General features: G+C 35.1%; 1 pseudogene; it reads right to left on the bottom strand.

Moving 5' to 3' along the window:
* Nucleotides 1-1,074: 1,074 nt before the first annotated feature.
* LOC113051066 (acid sphingomyelinase-like phosphodiesterase 3a) lies at nucleotides 1,075-12,611 on the bottom strand (annotated as a pseudogene).
* Between the last annotated feature and the right edge of the window lie 151 nt (nucleotides 12,612-12,762).

The following is a 12,762-nucleotide window of genomic DNA, read 5'->3' as shown; positions in this document are numbered from 1 at the left end:
GGTGACCAACACAACATCACAACAACATTGTTCAAGCAAACACTGAGATACAGCATATTAATATTTTAAATCCATTTAATATCTATTAAGTACTGTTTTATATTCGAAGTACATTCAAACTGCATGACTTATGAAGACTTTTCTCTTTTCAGCATTCCTTACAAGCCACATTCTGAGTCAGACAGATTCCTTTTTGCTCAGCTTTGCATTGTTGCACATTGTATTGTATTTTGTTGTCTAGGCAGCATCTCTGAGGTCCAATGAAGACTTAAGTGTTTCATTATTTGCCAGAATTCCTTTCTGCAATCACAAGCATAAAATCAGGGTGAGTCTTCCATGGGCATCAGCTGACACTGATGTCATGCCCAAATTGAAAGTCCATTTTCAGCAGAGATGCCAGCCTGTCATCATCTCTCAAAGACATGAGAACAAGCACCTTATGATTCAATAAAGTTTGAAACCCTACTGCTGCCTTTATATGGGTCAATAAAGACAAAATTCCACTCAGGCATGATACTAAAGGAAAGCAGCGGTTGGCTGTGCTCCCCTCCCTCTTCCACCCAGCCTCATTTTGGAAGGGAATTACACAATCATTAGGCTTTCCCCCAAAATTACTCATTTTGCCTGCTCAATGTCTTTCATATTAGCAGTGCCACACAGCCCAGAGCTAACAACTACTCACAGTGAATAAATAAAACCTTTGCAACACACTAGCAAACACCTAAAACTAAAAACTAAAAACTTTGTAACTTTTTTTACAATTTAATATTGATTTTATGTTATATTTATAACACTCTGTAAAAGTGAAATACACATGTGTGTATATGTATATATAAACACACACACAAGATATAAACTCAGAATTCCAAGATATAAAATCACAATTTTAAGGCAAAAAGACAACTTTGAGACAACAAAAGTCAGGATTTATTTCTCACTATTCAGACTTTTTTCTTAGAATCGAGAGAGAGAGAGAGAGAGAGAGAGAGAGAGAGAGAGAGAGAGAGAGAGAACATAATTGTGAGCTGCAACTTCAGAACTGTCTTACATAAACAAGTTTATATCTCCCAATTCTTACTTGTTTCCTCTCAGAACTATGAGATACAATTGTGAGATAAAAAGTCACAACAACATTCTGTGGTGAAAACAGGCTTCCATAATAAATTTATATTATTCATCGCACAAACAATTATATACATTCATGTAGTGCCAAATGTCAAATTCTCATCAGTCAATGTCTAAACATAATTAAAACATAGCATGAAGATAGAACACATAGGTGCCGGTCAATCCTGATCCAACAAGCAATGCATTCTTAAGTTCAAAAGCCATGAGACTGTGGCTATCATTGAACAGACCAGGTACTGTTCCTACTTAGCCTTTCTAAGCACAATAAAAAAGTTAGCAAGACAATGCATTCCACAAACAGAAGTTACAGTGCATTCACTGTTCCTCAGTATTCAAACAGAAAGTAGCTTTTCCCCGGACTCATATTTGTGGTTTTAACAGCCATTTCAATGTGACTCTGAATGCAAACTTCTGCATTGTGCCTGACAAAAGAGCTCACTTCTAAAGAGGAGAGAGAGGAAGTGGCTCACGACATTAAATGCTGAGTGTGCACACACAGAAAGTCACATTTTCATGCCACAATTTACAGTTTGGACAAAATCAAAACCTTTGTCATCATTTACTTTATGTATTGAACTCAGTGGCAAAAGTACTGGTATAATTTGTGATTTGTGTGTTGCTAGAATGAAAAGCTAAATTTTTCCTCTGCAAAGAAAGGTTTAGCGTTAGATGATCTGATTTTAACAGCACCGTGAGATTAAACAGGACAGAGACTCAGCTAGTTCCCTTGAGCTCTTCCTCTTGTGAAAGTCTTGCTGTAGTCTTCATTTATTAACACAAGCCATCTGTCCTTGTGTTCTTCAACATACAGTATGAATGAAGCACCTTTTTACAGAATTTACTAGTGGGTGATAAAATCAACATAGTATAGAACCCAACTGCAATCTGCAATCAGAATTTCACATTATATGTTTAATGAAATGTTCTGTAAATGTAGGTTGCCAAGAGTCTTCACATTTCTGTCTGCAATGATCCACTACTGCAGTTTGCACAAGCAAAACAGTAAGAAACTGTCAGGATCCTGCCCGGTTAAGCACCCACACCTGTTGCTGATCACTGAACCAATCAAGAGCATAATAAAAGCATTCACCTTTACCTCTGTGCCCCGAGTCCTACCTGACAGAAACATATTTTAAATACAGAAACTTTACATTATATTACAGTGTGAACTGCATGCATAATAGTTGGTTTGATAAGAAAGGAAGTGTAAAACTAAGTGCAAAGTGTTAGTGAAGGACTTCAATTTGTAGCATTTGTAAATCACTCATAGGAGAACTTTTGCTGGAAAGAAAATACTGAGATCATAACTTCAGATTTGACAAATATTCCAAACTTGAAACTCAGTATATTTTGGTACAAAAGAGGAGGTGTAAAATGTTACATGAGAGATTCTGGGAACACACTGGTCACTTGCAGGAATGCAGTGAATCACTTTCTTCCCATTGCTATGTTGATTTCACATTTGTGCTGTGTCCCAATTCAAGTATGATCTATATTCTACAATATCCATAGTTTTATTTATTTTATTAGTTTATTTGACAGGGACCGTGCACAGTTCAAGCCCTGTACCAGAGTTAGCTGTAAAGCTAATTAACATCTGTGGTCCCTGATAACATTATGCAAGACAAAAAACAACAAAACATTATAATTATGTAATTTATTTGAATTGCTTACCTTACACTCAAATGTAATTATAGGCTAAGTAATTGCAATGTATACATTTTTATCAGTTCATGCATTCGCTGGGAACCAAACACTTGACAGTGGTGTTTAGTGCAGTGATAGACTGTTTGAGCAATTTCAGAACATAGCGTAAGTATGCAAACTGAGATGTAGTCAAAAACTTTTGAGCACATTGTATAAATGTAAACAGAGTGCTACAGATGACATATTTTCATAGGCTAAAACCTGTTATCATTTTACCTCTTCTGGTTACATTGTGAGTTTTCTGAATGTTTTTTTTTTTTTTTTTTTTTTTTTTTTTTTTTCTGAAAGCCTGAAATAAGGTGTGCAGTTAACACAAGCTCAAGATATTTGTTTAACTATATGTTACAAAACACACCATTAGTAACCCATTTTTATTCTTCTTTTTTATGTCTTCATTTGCTTTTTGCAATAACAAGTGGCTAAATTGGACTACAGGGTTGTCAGGGACATTAACTTAATCATTTTGTTCATTAACAAACTCTTGCAAACTATTCTAACTCAAACTTTAAGGGAAAATGTTTTTATTTTAATTTTGTAATATATATATATATATATATTATAAAGATGTCTGTGGCAAAGTTAAATTATAGCCTACGGTTAGCTTTTTACTTCTGGTTATTGTTTTTAAGCTTCAGAATTTATGAACGTTGTGTAAATGTAAACAAACTGCGTTATAATTATAATCTGTTGTTGGTCACAAGAGCTAGTTTTCTGCAAAAAGGCAAAAGTCAATGGAAAAATGGGAACCAGGGTGATGTGAACTTCCTGGTTGGTCTACTGTATAAAAATGTATCATCACTGCAGCGTCGGGACTAGCATGTAAATAAATACTGCTTTCTTAAAAATTCTGAAACTTAAATATCTAAATAAAATGAAGAAAACACATTTGACTTTGGACTAAGCTACATGAAAAAAAGGGTCAGGATCTTTGTAATAATTTCTGTACTGAATTAAATCAACTGGTATGTAATCCCTGCCTCAACTCATAAAATTAACCAGCATATTCCATGAATTCCAATTCCCTGGGGGCTGCCATGGTTACACAATCACCACAGTAATCCACAGCTTAAATAGTGCAGTAGGTTAAGAAGGCCCATCAAAGCAATAATGAGGCCCTGTAACCAGCGTCGGGCTGACCTATGCCGTCTCTAGCATTGACCTTCCCTGTTACAGCTCTTTAACATATAAATTAGACGCAGGACTGCCAGCCGAGCTGAATGTGAATGTGACAGCAATAACTAGCTAATCGAACGGTGAGTAATCTGTTATGATTAGGCCCTTGGGTTTCATGTTTACAGCAAAGGACATTTCCCATTAAAAGGAGATTTGTAGTAAACAATGCATTCTGGAACAATTCACAAAACCGCTATTTTTGCTAGATTATAAAGGAAAATAAGGGTCATACTACAAAATGTCTTGAAATGAAATGAAATAAAATAAAATAAAATAAAATAAAATGACCCAGAATTTGAGATAACCCCTGGCTATGCATCAGCCCCACAACTAATCTAATCTAATCTAATCTAATCTAATCTAATCTAATCTAATCTAATCTAATCTAATCTAAACTAAACTAAACTAAACTAAACTAAACTAAACTAAACTAAAACAAATAAGTGAACAGAACTGAACCCAGCATTTAAAATAATCTCCAGGCTGTCAAACGCATTAAAATGAATTTAAATAGTGGACATAACTGAACACAGCATTTCAGACAGCATTTCAAACAAAACAAAACAAAACAAAACAAAAAAAAATACTGGAATGAACTGAAGCTAGCATTTTAAACAGAGGCTGTCCGCTGTCACATTACCATAATATTTTTTAAATAAAATCAAACCAGCACAATGTCTTTCGTTCACCAGTCCAAGAAGGGAGCCAAAGCTCTCTGAGATTTATGTGGCTGCCAAACTCCGGCCCACCTCGGCACAGCCTTGTGTGGCCCATGCTTAAAGAAAGCCATCCCTCCTTCAGTGCCGCCAGTGTGGCAGGGCAAATATTGACCCATCCCTGTTACATATGAGTCTCTATTGGGAACTCTGAAGAACACAGTTGGCAGAGCACTGATGAATGCTGATTAAAGCATCTCAGCCAGTCGTTAAAACAACCAGCCAGAGTTACCACGGTGCCCCTTTATCTCTGTGTTAAATTTCTGGCTCCTCAATTCTTTTCACAAAGCATTGTTGGTCATCAAAGGCAGTGTAGCACTTGAATGCCAATGACCACATGAAGAGGGGGTCAAGACAAAAGAACTAGACAACATTTCATAAGACCCTCAGCGGAGGCAGAGAGCAGTGAGGGGTCTGAATGTGTATGGGGCCTCTGAATGGGGAAAAGGGATGGAGATTAAGACTGGTTTTCATGCATGTTTTTTTTTTTTTTTTTTTTAGGTTAACAGCTGACCATGCTTATAACTAGAGTGATATCTTAAAGAATGACAAGTTATATCAGGTAGAAATAACAAGCTTTCAACATATTTAAAGCAAAACTTTTTTTGTTGATGTTTCTAGGTTGAAAAGGACAGATAAAGGCACAAAACTTTTTCTTGTTCATATTTAGCTGCAAATTGCAGATTTAGCCAAAGGTACAATTTTATACAAACAAAGGGTATATAGAAAATTATGCATTTGAGCAACTACACATTGAATCAAGTATAAAATGCATTACAATCATTTAAAATTATAATAATAAAGTTTTTAAAGTTCCTTAAAATCAGTATCAGTTTTCACAATTTCAGGTTTCATTGTAATACTATAAAAAAGTAATAAAACAAATTGTTTTATTGTAATAATGAGAATTTATAGGGTAAATGTTTATGCTTAAATGGATATGATGTCACAATGAATGTAATCTTACAATAATAATAATAATCTTAATGGTCTTAAATTGGCTTAATTTTCTTTATATAAATTATCGTTTCAAATAGCTTTTTTCTCTTTTTGGTTTTGGGGTGAAGTGAGACATGTATTATTATTAATACATAGTAGTAGTAGTAGTAGTATTCTTTAAAAATCCATGTTTCTTTTTTCTTTTTTTACCAGAAAAGTTTCAAATCATCTTTTTAGACAGTTAAGTTAAGATCTAGTAACTTTCAGCTAACTCTTTCTATCTGCCTTCGCACACACCTGAATCGTTTTGCATAAACCCTCACATGTGAGGTTTAAGTTGTAGCTCACCATACAATTGTTAAAATACTTTTTAAAGACTGGCTGCTCGAACCTAAGAGCAAGTTCATGCAAACTGTGAGGCCGGGTTCACACCGCAAGTTTCAGCAGAGCAGAAGCAGCGCGTTAGCAGCAGGTAGGCAGAGCAGAAGCAGCGCGCGCCTATTTTGCTTTCACACCGGCAGCGGAGGCAGCGCGCAACTGAACAGCAGATTTTGGTCAGAGTGCTCTATAATGGGTACGTTCGCATTGCTTTATTTCCCATTTAAAATGCATTTAAATAAAAAGACTAGGCAAGAAGCTTTTTTAATTAATAATTTAATTGTTACTTTTGTTGGATCTTTGTTTTGCTGTCTTTGTTTTCCGTGCAGTACGTGTTGTTGATAGAAGAAAGGCCATCGCGCTATATTTGTTATTAAGGAGACTAAAAAGACCCATACTTTGGGTTCATCCCATTAACCGACGTAGGAGAGAACATGGTGCATATTACCATCTTGTCACTGGGTTTGTTTGCAATCAAATTTACCAAAAAACACCCTGAAAACCAATTTAATAAACGGTTTTAAATTATGTGTATTGTAAATGGTTCACAGCCTTGACTTCCTGCTCATCTTGAAATCAGAATTAACTTGTTTATTATATATGCATGTATCACCTGCTTTTGTGTGCTTATGTGTAATTTAGAAATTGTAAATAAATGGTTCCAATTGAATCAATTTTGAATCAAATATTGAGTTGTTTGCTCGTGTGCCAGCGAAAGCGTCAAAAACACTATAAAATTAATTACCATCTGCAATAAGAGCCGCTGCAACTTCATCCCATGCTTTTTCCTTCTCCTGCAAGTCTTTATAAAGTACATTGTGTGGATCATAAAGAACTTGATATTTCTCAACTTCCACAATGAGACGAGTGTCGTCCATTATTGTCTTTCCAGGTGCACTCTGAAGACCACCGCCTGAGACACCACGTGCTGTTGTTTATGATTGTTAGCACGACATCCGTTCTTCTGCCAATACATAGGCCTAGTTAAAAGAATAGGACAACTACTAATAATAAATAAATCTCCAAGGCTAAGCTAGCAATATAAATTATTTAAAGTTGTTTTTGTATTTCGGCAAAAAAGTCTATTTTTGGATAGAACTGTAAGTACTTTAACAGATTTTGTAAAAAAAAAAATATATATTAAAAATAAAATTATAATAAAAAATAGAAAAATATGTGGTTTTAAATATCATACATTTTTTATGTAATTTGCTAAGAACACAGTAGATATCATTAATGCAAATTTTGGGCAAATTTTCGTTAAAGTACATGTGTATTTTGGCCATGATCATGATCATTTTGGCCATGGTCACTTTATCTTCTATACATATTTTTTATATTAATTTCCTTTTCGTAACATACTCTAGTTCTTGTTAAAACACCCTAGATGTGCTTTTTTTGTGCAGTTAGAGCACTTTTTGTGTGAAATCATATTTATTTTGTCCATCAAATGTGTACTTTCACTTTAACTGAGCGTCAGCAGCGCTGCAAAAATAGACCCAGCGCCGAAACGATCGCGGCACTGCTGCTTCTGCTCTGCTTCTGCAACACTCTGCCGCGCAGCTTCTGCGTGCGGTGTGAACGCTCTCATCTGTTAACATAGGCACCGAAAAAAATACGCGCTGCTTCTGCTCTGCTGCAGCTTGCGGTGTGAACCCGGCCTGAGGCTGAATGTCATCAATATCAAAAGCCTCAGTCAAACTGTATTCCAGCTTCTACTTTGACCTTTGTTCCAGGTTTGCTTCTGTGAGATTTAAAAGGAACTGCCAAATATCCTTTGGAGGAAAAAAAGAGACAGAGTGATTATTAAAAGGGATGCAATAGAACAGCCACACTTTGAGTTGGCACCTTGATTAAAACACACCATGTAATTAGAACTGACACTACCATTAATCATTCAGAAACAGGAACTGCTCTAGCAAGAAACATAGTGGTAGTGAAGTAATGACCTTACACACACACACACACACACATGTACATACACATAATGTTTGTTTTTATGCATATAATGAAAAAAATTTTTTTTAATAAAAATAAAATTGGTGCAACAAATTGTGTGACCGTAAAACTGACCCTGAATGACGTCACTTTAGTTCCAAAATATTTTGACCAGTTGATCATTGTAGTTTTCCTGGACGGCTGTTGTATTTATAGCATAGGGTAGTTCACCGATGGGGATGTGAGCAATTACATAGGCCTCAGAAGAACAGATGAAATTGGTCAGCAGTCATTCACACACCACTGCTGTCACTCACATGGACATACCATTATACAACTGTTAATTTACAGTCTTGTAATGAAATGGCCCCTTATGATCAGTACAGCGGGTTCTTTCTAAAATTAAAATGCCTTGATAAATCAGACAGAAATATACTCACCATCTCCATTTTTGGTCTTGACAGCTCAAGTGTTTCCTGCAGCCACTGGAACTGCCCAGCAGATTTGGACTGTTGTACAGGTTTGTTTTGAGACTCACCAGAGGGAGGCCAAGTTTGATCACAAGAGAGTAAAATCCACCTTCACACCAACAAGTGATGTAGAAAGATCATTAGCTCATTAGCTCAAGTCCAGCTTTTAGTGTGTGCACCACATTGTGGAAAAAATGCATATACACATTTATTTGACAGGCTTTGTATTCAAATTTATATAAGATTTTATATAAATTTAAATCTGCTGCATCATACTGTTGTTTGAAACAAAGTATTTTAGCAAGGCTAAAACCATACCAAGCAGCATTAATTATCTCTTAATAAAAATCATTTAAATTAGCTACAGCTTCTGGATTCAACCACAGAGACCAGAGTTTGGTTAAGCATCGTAAATTGCAATTGCAGATGTCGGCAACTGATCCTAAAATGTATTAAATTAATGTATTAAAATGAGATTACAATAATAATAATAAATAAATAAAAACACATGTAAATACAGCACAGCATAAAATATTTAAAATTAATTATATATATATATATATATATATATATATATATATATATATATATATATATATATATATATATACCAGTATATATATTTAAATGTATATAAAATGTAAAAAAATATATAATCATAAAAAGATTTTATATCTATAATTTTAAATGCTTTCAAATTTTATATTTTTATAGCATTTTTGATCAAATGAATTGAGCCACTTACGTTTGAAATATTTTCATTAAATAATTGTTTTGTGCATTTATATTTTTTTTTATAAAATATACGTTTATAAAATAGAAATATACTATTTATAAAACAAAATATTTATATAAAATATTTGCGTTTTAAAAAATAAGCTGTAAGTAACTTCCAGTGCATACAACAGTATGCAAATATTCCATTTAAACAACCTGAACCTAAACAATCTGCCCTTTATTTGACCCCAGAACTGTTGTCTTGGTTTGAATTCCCAGCTAAGAACTCTTGTTGCCCTTGGGTTTGAAATACCTGTGGCCAGTAGTCGTGGTTGCCCAGGGCCAGATAAACTGGCTGCTGTGGGAAGAACGGATGTGTGGTGAGAGTCACATTTGCAATAACATTGATCACCACATCAGTAGACAGTTCTTCTTTTGGGAGGTGTTCAGGGCTTTCTCTGCAGTAAGGTCACACAGGAAATCACCAAACACACCTTGGTTCATTGCAGGAATGCCCTTGGAGGAAAAACAGACTTTGGTGTGGTCTTTTGTGGCATGATAGGTTGGATCCAAGTGCAGGTCTGAGATTTGCCAGAATTTAGCTGGAATTTAAAATGCATATGTTCAAATCATTTCACAAATATGTAAATTACTCCCCTTAAAAACTGATATATCAAATATTTTGTTGCACTCGGGAGCCATGCAGGTATTTAATTTTATTTTTATCTATTTATTTTTTATTTTTTTTTTTTTTTTTGCACGGACCGGAAAAATCATTATTCAAAGTGGACATTTGAAACATGTCACCAGAAATCATTTACAACTGCTCAAAAAAATATTTTAAAATAAACAATTTATATTATTTGACTGTTAGTTAATATATATATATTGTATATATAATATATATATATATTAGGGGTGTAACGGTTCACAAAATTCACGGTTCGGTTCGATACGATACACTGATGTCACGGTTCGGTTCGGTTCGGTTCGATACGTTTTAGATACAGCAAAATGTAAAAACATCTCAACTTTTCAGAATGCCGCAAGCGCACCGCGGGTCATGTGACAAGAACCAACCAATCAGCTTCATCCTTTCCCGTAACAACGTTGAGAGCTTAGCCAAGATGAAGGATCAGCTGATCATAGTTGTATATGGATTGCAATTTTGAAATAAATTTAGTAGCAGAGCTACTGCAAGCGATTTTTAGAGCTGCAAATCCATTTATCCTTCGCTGAAATTTCCGCGTCTCATGGAGAGAGCACGTCATTGTTGCTTAGCAAGACAGACGCCTCATGAGCGCTTCTGCACAAGCGCTTTGGAAAGGAGGAGAAAGACGCGCTTAGCGTTTTCCATGCGTTTTTAGGCACGATATGTGAACGGCCCCTAAGGCGCTCGCTCACTCAGCACGCGCTGAAGGCTCGTTGCAAAATGTCGAATGCATTTAACAGACCAGAAATATAAGATCCTAAATAACCAACAGGTCTGGTGTTTGGGTTGGATTCCCTGTAAGCTATAGTGTCTAAATGCTGCAGGAATAGTTTGCTGCGTGCATGTTTCTCCTTTTTTTCGTCTTTTCCCAGATAGTACTGACGCATATATCCCAGATATTCCCGCTGGTGTTTTTTTTTTTTTTTTTTTTGTATTCCCGCTGGTGTACCCTGTCATGTTGCAGATGCGACATACCGTTGTTTTTTTATCCACCACTCTCTTGCCATCACCATTATAGCTTAAAGGGAATCCAAAGTGCAACCAAACACCAGACCTGTTGGTTATTGGAGGATCTTCTCATTTCTAGTCTGTTAAACGCATTGGCTATTTTCCAACGAGCCTTCAGCGCGTACTGAGTGAGCGAGCGCCTGCTGAGTAGCCTAACATAAACATATAAGATGGTGTTTTTTTCTTCTTCGGGAGTGTCAGGGGCGTTGCCTGTTACGTTGTTTGGGTTATTGGGCTACCTTGTTGAACGCATATCATTATATTTCTCTCTCTCTCTCTCTTTTTTTTTTTTTTCAAATATAATTAATTACTCCAACGAACTGTTCGGTATACATAATGCGTACCGCGTACCGAACCGAAAGCGTCGTACCGAACGGTTCAATACAAATACGCGTATCGTTACACCCCTAATATATATATATATATATAGAAAAAAACACCATCTTATATGTTTTATTTGACTGTTAACTAATATATATATATATATATATATATATATATATATATATATATATGTGTGTGTGTGTGTGTGTGTGTGTGTGTGTGTGTGTGTGTGTGTGTGTGTGTGTAATACCTGCTCATTAAGTTGTGAAAAAAAAAAGAAAAAGTTGTGAAGTTGTGAAAATAACCTTTTTTTTATTTTTATTTTTTTTCTTGAGCACAGAAAATCTAATTTCACTAAATCTAATTTTGGCGCAGTTGAACATTTATTACATGACTATCTGCTCTTCTTAATGTAAATTAAGTAATAGGGTTATTTTTGTTATTAAACTTCATTCAATTTGAGAAAATTTACCTCATTACGAGTAAATTTAGACTGTTAGTGTGTTAGATTTTACAGTATATTAAGGACACTTTATTGACCTTTACATTAAATATATATATTTTTTAGAGCTGTGGATCCAAGAAAGACTTTGGTGTGGTCTTCTGTGACATGGTAGGCTGGATCCAAGTGCAGGTCTGAGATAAACATATATACGAGATGATTGCCCCTAATAATATATCAGATGATGCAGCAGAATCATTCTCATTGTAACTTCACACATCACAGTTTATTCGCTATAGTTTAGAAAATAAGAAAATAAATCAGAGTTACGGTAACTGTGTCAGAACAAATTAATATTGATAATGTCAGACAACACTTAAACAAAACATGGTCAGGTCAAAGTGTCTAAATAATTTTTAGTCCCAAAGTTTTTGAAATGTAACTTGTAGTCCACTTTATGGAGAATCTTTGGGGTATAATATGTAACAGTTTACTTTATTTTGCTATCCTCGCTTACATAAACTATAGTGGCCTGCAACCACTAGTAAAAATATATCATTATTATACCTGGTGTCTGGATAATTTTTGGATTGACTGTATTTTACAATCTATCAATATGCACGTTGATGTTAAGAGATTAATATTCCATTGTTTTTTTTTTTAAACAAATAAAAATGTCAAAGTCCCATTACTGCAAACCAGGTTAAATAAAACAACTGTACAGTAGGATAAATGACAAGGTATCTGTTAAAGCAACTAAAAAGAAAAAGAAAAAAAGACCAGCAAATGGACACGCAAGAAAAGAAGCGACAGAGCAAACTTCAGGAGACATGAAGAACCTGTAACAGCCGAAAAGACTCTGAAAAACTCTGCAGGTGTTTGAAGACTTCATTAACTGGCGCAACGTAAACCTGCAGGATAGAAAACTGATCAGACAATAACAGAACGAGCAAAGCCATTGCTGCGAGTGTCTGTTTTATTAAACCGCATTTATGTTAAGTTTAAATTTACACTGTAAACCAAAACAGGAAAAAGCTGCCATCACGTCACGTGACGCTTTATTTTGCGCAACCTTCTGCTGACGCGCACTGATTGGACATCAAAATCAAA

The sequence above is a fragment of the Carassius auratus genome, chromosome 31 (assembly GCF_003368295.1).
Source record: "Carassius auratus strain Wakin chromosome 31, ASM336829v1, whole genome shotgun sequence".
NCBI classification, from domain to species: domain Eukaryota; kingdom Metazoa; phylum Chordata; class Actinopteri; order Cypriniformes; family Cyprinidae; genus Carassius; species Carassius auratus.
This window is presented reverse-complemented; position numbering and strand designations above follow the sequence as displayed.